Source organism: Cryptomeria japonica, chromosome 4, assembly GCF_030272615.1.
Source record: "Cryptomeria japonica chromosome 4, Sugi_1.0, whole genome shotgun sequence".
Lineage (NCBI taxonomy): Eukaryota > Viridiplantae > Streptophyta > Pinopsida > Cupressales > Cupressaceae > Cryptomeria > Cryptomeria japonica.
In genome coordinates, this window is record NC_081408.1 from 379,237,187 (window position 1) to 379,251,397 (window position 14,211).

Below are 14,211 nucleotides of genomic sequence, written 5' to 3' on the forward strand. Positions count from 1 at the left end.
CTCTAGACTACCTCTTCTCTTTGTAGTAATCTCTCTTGCAATGTTGGAGCCATTTAGTGAAGAAGTTAATGCTGAATATTGTTTGCATGATGAAGACTTCAATGAGGTATTTAGCCAACAATCAAAGCTAAGCATGATGATTTTGAGCCTCAAATGTATGTATACCTCATAGATGGACTTATTTACGAAGTGGGGAATATTTGGGTGCCTTAAGAAAGGAGGCTCATGCTCATAAGAGAAACACATACATCATGGGTTACTAAAAACTTTGGTGTGACCAAAACGATTGCAATCCTATAGTGGTATGTGTATTACGGTATTTGCCCTACTTACAAGTAGATGCTTACAAGTGGTGTGGTATAAGCAAGTCCAACAAGAAAGGAGGCTTATGCTCATAAGAGAAGCACATAATCATTGGTTACTAGAAACTTTGGTGTGATCAAACTATTGCAAACATTTAGTGGTATGTGTATTGGCCCAGTCTACAAGTTGATGTTTATAAGTGATGTAGTATAAGCAAGTCCAGCAGTAGGAAACTTGGGCCGTACCAATGTTTGCTGGTGCCTAAGAGGCCATGGGAGAGCATCTTGATAGACTTCAAAGGTGGGTTGCTGAAGACAAAGCATGGTATGTTCCATGTCTTGCAAAAAGCACCAGCTGGGTATAATGCAATTGAGCTGTTCCATAAACATGTGTGGATACATTTTGGTCTCCTGCAAAATATCATATCACATAGGAATGCAATGTTTCTAAGCAAGTTCTGGTGCACACTTCAGAGGAGCATGAATATCAAGTTGAAATGGTCTATGACTTTGCATCTCCAAATAGATAGACAAGAGGTAATGAACAGAACATTGGTACAGTCGCAAGCTGCAACCAGTGGTATCCCAAGGGTTGGGATGAACATTTAGAGTACACAACTCTTTTATAACATGGTCATTCACTCGTCAACAAATTTATCTTTGTTTGAGGCTTGTTTAGGCTACTTGCTACCTAGCTCTTTTGATGTTTGTTTGGGGCAGTCAAGGGAGGTGCTGGAAAATGGGATGTATAGAGGTGGAAAAGGCTAACAAACTCATTGATAGGGTTGTACAAATACATCTGTGAATGCAAGAAAAACTTTAGGAGTCTCAAGTGTAGTGTGGAGGACAAGTTCCATGTTGTTGTTAGAGTATGGGTATACTTGTGTAAAGAGAGGCTTCAAGGAACTTCACAGAAGCTCAAACCTTTGAGATATGGTCTTTATGAGATTATAGAATAGGCAGGTCAGAATGCTTTTGAATTAGATTTGTCCAAATACATAAAAATCTTGTCAATCATAATGCCGAGAAATTGAAGTTGTTTGAGCATTCTTTGTTAGATGAAGAAATGATGTTGCTTTGCCCTGTATAGAAGATTTTGCACTTGTGGATACAAAGAACTAGAAAATGAAAATGTTATCCTTGACAAGGTGTAATCTGTCAAGGTGAGCACAAAACATCATTTAAAGGGAAAATACCTACTAAGGTAAAATGTCTTTCCAAAGAAGTGAGAAGAAGGTTCCCACACTTGAGTAGTTCCTAAGATTTTGGGGACCAAATACCTCTTATTGGGGAGAGGAATGATTAAAAAATTCAAACATGTTGGACCAATGAGGTCATTTGGAAAGTACATCTCAAGACTTGTGAGTAGGTGACTCCATCTCTTGCAAAGCCTACTATTTTATGATGCATGTCAATGTGTAATGTGGATTGGAAGGTGGCAAGGATGGTCTAGAACATCTTTCTCATGAGTGCTAAGTGGACCATTCACTATCATGATAGATGGGTTTGTGCGAACCACTACTCATGAGATGTGTCAATGAGTTTGTCTCAAAAAATATGAAGTTGAATCCCAATATATCACATAACTTGACACTTTGTGGAATATGCCTCCTATTTATCAATTGACGAGCTAAAGGGGCTCTATGGTGAATGGTTCATAAGGCACAACTCTTATTGAGGGTTTTGCAAATAGAGCAAGTGGGCTTGATCTTGGGGGAAACTCTATGGTTAAGCACACTTGAGTTTGAGTTCTATTGGGATGGGTGACCTCCTAGGAAGTCCCAATGCTTCACCCTTGTGAGCATCACCTAGATGAAAGTGCTAAGTGGACCATTCATTGTCATGAAAGATTTGTTTATGCAAACCACTACTAATGAAATATGGGTCAATAAATTTGACTCAAAACTACATAGTTGAATCCTGATATAAATATCATGAATTCAATGTAGTCGACAATTCACTTCGTGTAGAAAGAATTTGATTCCTTGTAAGAAGACCCAAACAAAAGTTATAGGAGCACACAATCTTGTTTGCCTTGAAATATAGAGTTTGAAAACGTTCTTTTTGTGTTCCTTTCTTAAAATCTGTTGTGAAATTTATAGGAATTGGAGCCTAGATTCATATCCAATTTGGTATGGCAACGACACCCATAACAATAGAACCTGGTAACTTAGACTATCAACTATTGTATTCTTGCTTTCCCAAGGGCCGGTTCGATTGGGTAATTTTTTACTGATATTCAATACATATTTGCAAGTGGAAGAGCAAGGTTTTCAGAGATGCAAGGTTGGAGAACAGGTGTGAAGGAGCTACAAATTGTCATCAAAGCTTCAACGATCCTGAATGGTGATGTAACACTTGTGTTTGATACTTGAGATAGTGATTTAGATGCTTTTGGCATACCTTTCTTGGAGATTTTCACCTGAATTGGGTTTTCAATAGAGGAAAACTTGGTGTTTTTTAATCTATTGTGCATGTCTGATCTTCGGTATTGCTATTTCCATGTTGTTTTAAGTTGCTGAACATTTTGATAATGCTTTTATAAGCATATGGAATTGAATAACTGTAGTGTTTGAAAATTACATTGTTGAGTTAGCTTTCCAATCCATTGTTGGTAAGTGCTCAGGCACACTCTGTGTTTTATGGATCAAGGGAAGTCTTTGCTCATTCAAGCAAGGAAACAAATAACATATAAACAACTTTTTTGATTACTAAACCTTCGTACACCTTGCAAAGATAGGATCAAAAGCATGGAGATCTTACCTCCTAGGCTCTGATGTCATGTTGGAACATTTATTTAGATGTGTTGGTTAACAAATTTATCACCTAACTCTATATTCTCACGCCCACAAAGGTGACAAATGTAACCACAGTTAAACTAGTCTAACAAACTATTTATTGACCGATTCTCTGCTTATTTTACAAGGTGGCAGCTACCTTCATATGATATTCAATGAATAAAGAATTAACCAAATGCTTTTAACCCGAAAGCAAATAAGGAAAGAGCTTTTAACCAGAAAGCTTTGCAAAGACATGCATAAGATACAAGACACTATTATTAGATTTTTCAGATTTTGAATCAACCAGATTACCACAAAATATCTTTCACAGATAATACTCTTGCAGTAACAAAAAATATGAACCATTCACCATTTCAAATATAAATCCATCCACTGATAACCATTCAAAGAATAAAAAGCATCCCCACACCATAATTCAAAGATTACAAAAATATCTAAAAGCCACCAACAATTTATCTATATTCAAAACAATAAAACAAAATGTGCTTAAAGAAGTTTTTGCTCTTAAGAGTAAAACAAAGTTTGCCCAAAAGATCCAACTAAATCCACTAATAAACTTATTTATAACTATTATCCGAAGACTTTTCCGTTTCAAGAAACGGTTTCTCTAAAGATAACGGTCTTGAATGTGACTGTTCTCAAAACAAAAAAAGATCCACTACGCAACAAAAACACAAAACCACAAGGCTATAAAGTCACCAGACTCAGGGTCCAGCATTGGGTGTCGGGTGTTGTTCTGTAATCCGTTTGTCAATCTTTTCCGCTATTTCCTCTTCTTCAATCAATGTCAAAAGGAGATCTGTAAACTCTTCCTCATCGATTATAGTAGCTTGAAAAAAGTTAGTCAAGTCTACAAGGATATCTTCCTGCAATTCCTCAACATCTGGCTGCACCACAAGGCCTTTCTTAGCTTTAAGCACCATCTCGTTAAACTCAATTATCCGAGTTTCTTCTTGTTGCGAGCTCGTCCTGCAAGCGTTGTTTGTGGTTTTCAGCTTGCTCTACAATCTTTCCTAATATAGCAACGACCTTCCTATATTCACTGAAATCAGTACGTGCTTTCCATGCAAAAGATCGTAATTGTCGGACTATATCCTCCTGTTCTTCCTCTGGCCAATTCAAATCTGGGTTGTGAAATGGCAACCCACTGTCATGAGGCAAAACCATTCTAATGCAGGCGAATCATGACAATCTCCTCTTTGGCTATCTTTAATGTTTTCTGTGAAAATGACAGCATCAAAAGTAGTAACGCATGCTGCCACCTTTTTTCGTGTCCTTAGTTGCTTAATCACCATTAATGATGATACTTTGTATATCTTCCCTTGATTTGTTTCTTAGAAGTAGTGCATGACGTGGTAGCTGATGAGGTCGAAAGAGTAGCGGTGGGAGGCAGTTATTCTTTCGACCTGATAGGTTTATTTAATTTTGGCAGCGCCCAAGCATGACATATCTTTACCATTACTCGTGTTGCCACCCCAATAGGGTACTGAATAAGCTTGAGACTATATCATCAAGAACGTCCTTTTTGAAATTGGAGGTGTCCTTTAAAACTTCAGAGAAGCCTAACCTTTACACAATATAAAAGATATCGGATGATCGGGCAAGTTCACAACCATCGAACTCTTACAAAGACAACCACAAGTCCGACTTTCTAATGGCGCCAACTTCCTGCAGCCTCCCTTAAGCAAGTTGGGTGGTCGGGTAATTCTAAAAGTTAAGGACCCCGCGATAGAGGTTAAGAAACGCAGAAAAGCTGCGACAAGGGGGAAAAGGAGGGGAATCAATAAAGATTTACGACTTACCAGTTTAAAAATTTATAGATAACAAGATGGAATAAAATCAACAAGCTCCATAATGCAATTAAAGAACACAAGACACCAATTTGTTGAGGTGCTAGATAGGCTGGACTACCTTGTACAAAGAATAAAATGATTTCAAATTGAAAGAATAATGAGGTATACAGTCCAATTATATATAATAGATATTTACCAAATCTAGCCTTTTTTACAAGGAGAGATCAGCCACATCACAAATATTAATGGTGGCATAGTCTCAATGTAATGATAAGGTAGGTCCATATCTATGGTAGAAACACAGAGAATGGTACAAACATAGATACATAGGATACTACAACATGCTAACCCTTTGGGTCCTAAAGCAATAGCACCAAGGATTACTACAAACCTTGTAACTTGAGAGGGCTTGTTAAGTTGGGTTTACACCAGTGCATGGTGCTTGCTCTAACACCAACATGAAAAAGTGCATTGCTTACCCCTTCATAAGAGGATGCTAACATTGTTTCATTGCCAAGCATATTAGATTAACCTCTCTGTTACATGTATTTGAGTTAATTCTTTGACTATACCATGTTTCTCCAATGTGGGAAGATATTATGGATTAGCCTTATGAAACCAATAGATATTATATGCTCTAAATGTGGAGTATATAACCTTATTAAACCTCTTCTCCTTTGAAAGACACTAATTTGCACAAAAATTACTTCTAAATTTCCTTGGCTGATAGACATTAGATTTTAAATCATGTGAGGATATATAGAAATGTATTGAATGTGATTTTGTTATCTCCGGCTTGCTTTATCTGAAGTTTGGAACATTTCCACAACCCTCTAAATTTGATCTGCTGTCGCTAAGGTTCACAGTTTTTGACTGATTTGCCTCTAAATTTCCTTGCCTGGTGATTTGAATGATAGCCATTAAATTTGACTCATGTGAGGAATATATAAAACAATCTCAATTGTGATTTTCCTACCTCTAGCTAGTTTGGTCTAAACCTTTCTGTGACCCTCTAAATGTGTTATGCCATCACAGAGGATCACATTTTCTGATTGAGTATTAACTTCAACGAAGGATATAAACCAACTTCAACAAAGGATATAAGCCAACTTCAACAAAGGATGCAAACGAAACCTTCTTGTCATTCACATATTTGTTGCTACCAAAATCAAATAGCTTATAATGCTATTAAGATGCTGAGAAACGAGTCAAATAATGAACTTGAGGTTTTTACAACGGTCATATCAAGGACAATTACTCTTGATGCCTGATTTATTGAGGTGAGGATGAAACCTTAAGCCTCTTGCCGAGCATTTCCACCTCAGGAAATTGCACAAGAATTAACTAGAGTTGTTTGATTTCAGGAAGGAAGTGCAATGGGGAGGCATCTTCTCAGATTGTGGTTCAGACTTAGCATGTATCAGTGTGGAAGGCCAAAAGGTAGTTAGGGAGGTGGTTAGATGGTTAGGTTCTGCCGTCATCATACCCTAACTCAGATCTGACCTATCGTAGATCATTGTGAAGGGTTTTGAAGCACATTGGAGGCTATTTTAGATTTTTTAAACCTGCTACCAGCATACCCTAACAGCAGTTCAGGAGATTGCCTTTTCTGAGGAGTAATCGAATTATTTTTGGCCCTGAAATCCCTTGAAAATCATAGGGTGCACTGGTCAAAGAGGCACACACTCTATAGTTCATTTACCAGCACCAACTGGGGAGGGAGTCAGGTTGGGTATGATTTTATGGATAGAATGAGGGCTGAGTATGTTTCCATGTCATTAACGGTAACCAGAACAGCCTGGTAACCCTTGCATCCCAGCCATAATCACATCTATCAGAAGCTGTATCAGATTTATAGTTATTTTGTGAAATCTGGGTTACTAGTATGTGCACGTAATTGCATCTTTTAACAGTAATGATTCAGACAAATGATTTACAAATTGTTATTTTAGTTAGTTAATGGTATCCAGTTTGGATATCATTTTATATGTCTTTGAGGAACTTATCCGATAATAACACTAAATAGTATCTGTATCAGATTTATAATGATTTTCTGAAATCTGGGTTACTAGTATGTGCAAGTAGTTGCATCTTTTGAGAGTAATGATTCAGAAAAGTGATTTACAAATTGTTATTTCAGTTAGTTAATGGTATCCTCCAGTTTGGTTATCATTTTATATATGCTTTTGAGGAACTTACCCAGCAGCCCTAGGACCTTACAGTCCATGATATAGAATAGCAAGCTTCTAGAAAAGATTGTGCATTTTATTTTTCATCAATATTTTGGATCACAGTCTGTAATCTGTCATTGGGATGAAGAGATAAAATGCACACAGTTGTTTTCAGAAGCTTGTTATTCTAAGGTAGGTGAAATATCCTCTAAGGATTTCGCTCAAAATTTCCAGCTTTTCTCTTCAAGGAATTTTATTAAACAATTCGCATGATATTGAATTGGTGAATACTTTCTGATGGTGTCTTGACAACACGAATATTGCTCAGAATTTTTAGGAAATGCATGGGAACTGAATAACTAGGAATACTGATGCAAGCTGAATTAATAATATCTAGAGTTGGATTGATAATGGTTTGGTGTACAGTTTCAGTTTTGCCAGTAATTCTCAGAATAGCAGAACTTAACAAACAAATAAATTACTAAGACCATATTCTTTCAGGATTGCAAGTTCAGAACTGAATTGCATATATCAACCCTTTCTTTTATTCTGATATTAGTGTTGTTCAGAAAATTACATCAGTAATATTGAATTTAAATATTTTCTGAGTACAAAATATAAGCTTGCACCTTGGATGCTTCTTTCTTCAATATAATGTGCATGTTCAGTAGTGCTATTAACAGCAGCAGTAAAAACAAGTATCATCCATCTCATTTGAACCCCAACATGCCACGCCTTATACCATTGTTGACCCCTGTAGCCGCTTTCTTCTTAACAATATCCCCAGCCAGTAAGGACCACCTCACACCAGAAAGGAAGATCCACATCAGGAATCTGCTTCACGCCATGTCAAGGGATCTCAATGCTAAGGTGAAAGGGGATCATGCTTAGTGTATCCAGCAACAGCTGCACCTGACCAAGAAATACATGCCCAATGAATATGCTTTCATGCCAGAACGGGAAGTCGCACCAAACCCAAACCTATGCTGAAAAAAGGATATGAAGTAGCCAAGACATATGTGCCACGAAGGCTCAAATTTATATTATTTATTCAAAATTCTTGCATCCATCAATACAAAGAATTCCACACACTATAAAAACATTATGACTTCCTCCAAATAAGCCTCACCTCTATATAAATTTTGATTGGCTACCACATGGATTCTTTGATTTGTCTTATTATCTCCCTTCACGCCACTTTGTCTACTATTGCCACCTACTCATATGGTTCCAAAATTGAAGTAAACGGAAAGGATGATATCTGAAACTCTTACACCAAAGGATGCCGTGAATACAAGGATCAATATTTCTTTAATTTTTCCATTCGTCCTCAATAATGCTATTGCCCAGAATAGCCAACCATTCAAGAAACTTTAATTACATTATTTATCTAGACTTCCTAATCCTCAGTGATTAAGGCAAATTAATATCATTTGATGATATTCTTTTCACAACGCCCATAGTCATGCATCCCAAATGCTTTCCTTTAGTTCCCAGGACTCTTGCTTATGAGGGGTGATATATTAACAAACATTGACGCCTCATATTATTCATAAATCTCTGTCTGAAGTCAACAACATATATTGGTAGTAAAAGCAACTGCATATAATCGACCTCAACAATATAATCATCAATCACCCTTTTTAAAAGCTCTCCACACCTAAACAATATAATATAAAAGTTGTTTCATCATAGCCAATATAATATTCAGCAAATAACCTTATATCTATATATCCTTTAAAATCTGCAATTTATTTGAAATTTGTCTTCATAGAAGACTTCACAAATTTCCACTATAAAGCCCAACCGTGAATCCTGATATGAATCCACCCCAAAGATGAATTGAGTTTTTGTCCAATCCACCGAGAAATCCCAAGGGTTTCCATCCTTAGGCTTCTTGAACCGAAAGCTAGAATCTCTTCAAGAGAAAATAACAAAACCAAGCCTATCTGAAATGAGCTTCTCCATACTCTTTTATAGCCAACTGGAGAGACTCTTCAAATTTTCCTTTTAATATCTTTCAAATTTCTCTTTTTTTTCGTTTCATACTTCCCTCTCCTTTTAATTTGAACTTTTAGCTTGGGAAATAAGAAAGTAGCCCTCTTATAATTTTCCATTGAAATAAAAGAGGTCACTTAAAAGCTTAGGAATTAATTATTTTTATGACCTTATTAAATAATTAAAATTAATCATCATAAAATTTACTTATAGTTGACAACATAATTTTAATCATTTAATTATATTCCAAGTTCAAATAAAAGGGGACATTACATAAGGCAAATTTATCTTCATCATCATATTCAAAAAATATTGGCCTAATTATTATTGGGCTTCAAATGTTTCTTCTTTTTTTCATTACAATTTTCTTTCTACAGTTTTTTAAGGTGAGCCATCTAACCACACAGAAGGAACACCTATTATTTTTATAGGTTTGTGGTAGATGCCTCATTCAAATGTTTTTCCTTTTGATACCTGGTGTGCTTCTTTCCCTTTGACATTGGAGACAAAGGCTCTTTCGGAAGAAATACCTTTCTTTTAGAAATTTTCATCTTGTATTTTGGTAATAGTTTGTTACACAACCTATCAAAGGCAATGTTAGAAAATTTGTCATGTGGTGGAACTTTATGTTACTCCTGCCAAGTGGAGATTTCGCTTACTCATGCAAAGCAGAGATTTCACTTACATGTGCCAAGTAGAGATTTTTTTCACTCAAGCCACTCCAAAAGCCTAGGTGGAAACTTCGTGTCATTCACCATCTTTTTGCATCGCTAAGCAGAAAATTTAATAACTTATGCCACTTTTTTGTTAGGCAGAAAATTTTAGTGGCTTTGCTATGCTAAAAGTATGCCTTAGACATATGAAGCAGAATTTGAAGACACTAAAGTTACTTTTGTAAACTTGGGTAGAAAAGTTGGATGACCAAACCATTACTTTAGCCAGGCAAGTTAAGTCATCGTGTCAATTTCATTTGCGTTGTTAGGCAGAATACTTGTCCACTTAAGCCAATTTTATGTTAGGCAGAAATACTATCACTTGTGCAAAGGGGAGCTTCAGAATCAGCTCATTTTGGGCAGAACTTTCTGATGGCTCAACCTTCTCATTTATTTGTTGCTTAAGACATTTTCATGACAATTGACGAAATTTCTAGGCGATTGAACCATGTTGAATGTGTACTTGGGGTGTCTTTGCTAGGCAAAGGGTAGCAAACAATGTGCCATCCATTCCTTAGACATGCTTCTCTTTCTTCATTGATGCCATCAACAACCTTCAAACCTTGTTATTATTTCATATTTAAATAACTACAATCTCCATAATCCTGCAAAAGTTGTTAGTTGAAAAACAAAGGATATGACCCGACAACCTTCCATATTGGCTAGGAAGACCACAAATTGAACTTGGTTGATAGTTCAAGAAGATCGATCTTGACAATAATTGATAGAAAGCAAGTATGAACATTGAGTTTCATTGGGGTGCAATGCAAATGCTCAAATATAGGGATCTATATGTGCCTCAAACAAGACATCGTAAACCATCACGAGCATGTGATCGAAATCATCATCAACATGCATATGCAATGAGAGATGTAGTGATGAGAGAGAATATTATATTAGTGACTTTTGCAATAGATCCAAGTGAACCAAGGCTAAATGAAGCATTATTATCTTTTGGAATAAGACCTTGTAAAGGAGAAAATTTTAGGTGCAAATTCTCTATTGTGGCTTGTTCATCATTAGCCTTAAAGATTGGTTCCTCAACCTTTCTTGAAAATGCTATGCTCTTATCCTATAGCATGTATTGGGATGTGTGATAATAACAAATGTCTCACATAATCCTTAATTAAGTCATTTATGATTCCTAAGTATAATTATAGTATGCTAGGTCTACCTCATTGGGATTAGGGTACTAATATTACCTAACGATGGGTATATATGGGAGGTAGTGAGTAGTAGTTATCATCATATCATGAATTTTGTTCTTTTTGAAGATTTCTAGAAGTTTGCCCCCTCAAAGTGGCCTATTATGTATTTTCATCTTATTTCCTATAATATTATTCTCATCTGCAAGTAATTTCATTAACAAATACATTTCTCTCATTAGAAGATTTATTGCAAGGAAAATGAGACTCACCAAATAGAAGTTGAGACATATTTTTGGCCTCTTGAATATAGACCTCACTTGGAGACTCATCATTGGGGTGCGAGGGGGGAACAGCGGGAGAATCATCAAAACATATACTGAACATGATTTTCTTCATTGCATACAAGAAGTTCATCAAACATGAGCCAAAATAAATTATTCTCATCCAACTTTAGAAATCCTTATACCATTTCCATGCAGCGATCCTCCAAATCTAACCATGCTTCTGTTTCCTTTTTATATGCCCGTTTCAAATCCAAATAAAAACAATTTAGTGGATGGATATCAAATACATTCGTTATTGTTTTCAGTGCTTCCTTCCTAATCTTCTTTGAATGCTACTTGCTCCTTGTGAGATTTTGCCACGATCAAAGGCACAATGAAAAGTATTAAAATAGAGACAAAAGAATGACAAGAACAAACTGTATTCTCATCAATATGAAAATGATCAACTGGATTCACCAATACAATGAATATAGGCCTTCTTATATAGGAAAGGCCATATGGATGTACGAGCACACAATCATGACATGTGGCTCAATGAGAAACAAGAGTAGGTAAGAAATACTAGGGGTAGGTAGGAGAAATAATATAATATTCCACAAGAGGTGGATGACCCACCGAATGTGGAGTGTAATGTGATGTCCCCTTCTAGTTGACATCTGTCAGCTGAGTAGATTAGCCTATCACTGACCCTCGTAGGCTGATGAGGTTGGGTAGAGGGTCCTCCATAGTTTGATTCACCACCTCCAGAGCAAGCACTCCAGGTCTGGTCTTCGTTTGAGGTCTCCAAGACTCCGTTTGAGATACTTTCTATTTTTAGCAGTCCTGCTATTTATAGCCAGTAGGTTGGGCAAGGACAAATTATGGTTTGGCAGTCTCCAATTCAGACGGCAGGCATTTCTGATGAATACTTAGAGAGATATTAATATATAATTATTTTTAATTAAATATTAAATGGCGAACTTTAATGTTTTAAAAAGTCACTTTAAGTTATAACTTAAGTGAGGGTCTATTTCTCATCAGATGGGGTCAGTTTTTATATTAAATGGAAGATGATTTATTTTTGACATTTCAATAGTCAAAAATAAATAATAAAAGTTAAAACATCATTAAAGGCCAAGTCGCACCTTTCTTGGGAATTGCGCCAACCCTAAATGGAGAAGATTAAAGAAGATTTTAGGTCTTCTTTTTCATTATGCTAAGTTTTGATAGTTTTGTTTGGAGCTTTGAGAGGAGTTTTGGCCAAGGGTTTCAATAGAAGATTCTTTTGCAATGATCAGAGGTATCGGTACAGGAAAACGTGGGATTCTTGTGCAACAGCATCAGAGGTTGTGAAATATCAGCTGATCTTGCTCTTTCAGTTGGTTTTATCCAGAAACCAAGATTGGACAGATTGGAAAGGGGTTTATTAATCTTTATGCAAAAGATTGATTGCAGCCGCAGAGTCAGAACATAGGCAGGAATAAGTGTGTGACAGATGGGGGTTTTGTGCATGTACAACTTGCTGATCTGCCGTACCTTTCTTCCTTGAAAGGGTACGATTTTTGCTGAGGAGTCGTCCAAAAATTCCGAAACAAATGCCAGAAGGGACGCTTTGCCAATGTCTTTCCATCGGGCTAACATGCGAGTATTTCGGGTCAGTTTAAAATAAATTGCAGCTTGCTGTCAGAAAATTTGTGCATGACCAACAATAGGAAAATAAGGGTTTTAACAGAATATACTGGTATTTATCAGTTCTTCTCTAGCTGCTTGTTATTTTTATTTGAGTATTAAATAAATGATGAACGGATATAATGAGGGTTTAATCAGTGTTGTTGCATATAAATTGATTTCCAGCAAATACCATTAGTTGCTTTTTGTGCTTAAGATTGTCAAAATTCTATTTGCTGTCATTATTTGCAAAGAACACACTTGAAACGCAATAGGTTCAGCAAAATGTTAGTTGTCTCAGTTGAGGGCCTTTTGAGGTTTTTACAGTGGTATCCGAGCTAAATCCTGCCATCCTAAGGGTTTAGCAATTACATGCAGTCGCAGGAAACGGGTTCACACAGTTATTACACACGCAGCAAAGCCTTTCGTGAAGGAGAACAGAGTTTTAACAGGCAGTCAGATACCATGGGTGAAAGACATACAGGCAGTCCAACCAGAGGTCACAGAGCTGAGGATGAGGAGACAAGAGAATTCTTTAGGACTATGGCCACCGGGCAGCAGCAGGTTGCTCAGGCTTTACAGGCACTCACCACCATGATGGAGCGTATGAATCCTCCAAATCGAAACAATCAAGAACCAAAGGACAATAGGAGTGTAGCCAATATTCCTAGACCTCATAGGGTAGCTACACGCACAGTTGACAGGCCTTCAAGGCCTAATTTTTTGGCAGAAGAACCTGAGGATGTTGCCAGAGCTGAGGCAGAACCTGTCTTTGTTGATAATGTTATGACGGTACATGATGAGTGGAGTCTTCTTCCACCTGATGTGAGGCAGAATCTGAATTTTGATCAGTTCATGAGGTAAAAACGGGAGGTAGAGAGAAACAAGCAAGAGAGGAGGCCTCGTTCCCAACATAGAGATCTTGAGTTTGCCACAAGCAAGCTCACCCTACCTTATTATGATGGCAGCGGTGCAGTTACAGCTAGATTGTGGATCCATAAATTGGATACATACTTCACACTGAGACCCATGGTTGAAAGGGATGCAATTAAGTTTGCAACCTTACACTTGGACGGTACTGCACATGAGTGGTGGCATAATGGACTCATCACTCTCCAACATGATGAGATTACCACCTACCGGGAGTTCGCTGATTTGTTAGTTGAGAGGTTTGATAAGAAAGACCCTGAGTCATACTTCCGGGAGTTAGCACAGCTGAAACAAACAGGGAACTTGGAGGTGTATGTTTCAGAGTTTTTGAAGCTGTCATGCATGGTAAATAACATGTCAAATCAACGATTAGTAGTGTTGTCTATAGAGGGACTCATGGAGCCTTTGAGAGGCTGGGTAAAGG

The 14,211-nt window shown here is 37.0% G+C and overlaps 1 protein-coding gene across 1 annotated transcript in view; it reads left to right on the forward strand.

Annotated features, from left to right (window-relative positions):
• Positions 1 to 14,211, forward strand: part of LOC131047594 (ornithine aminotransferase, mitochondrial) — a 79,397-nt gene that overhangs the window by 16,667 nt on the left and 48,519 nt on the right. The gene's annotated exons all lie outside the window — the stretch shown is intronic.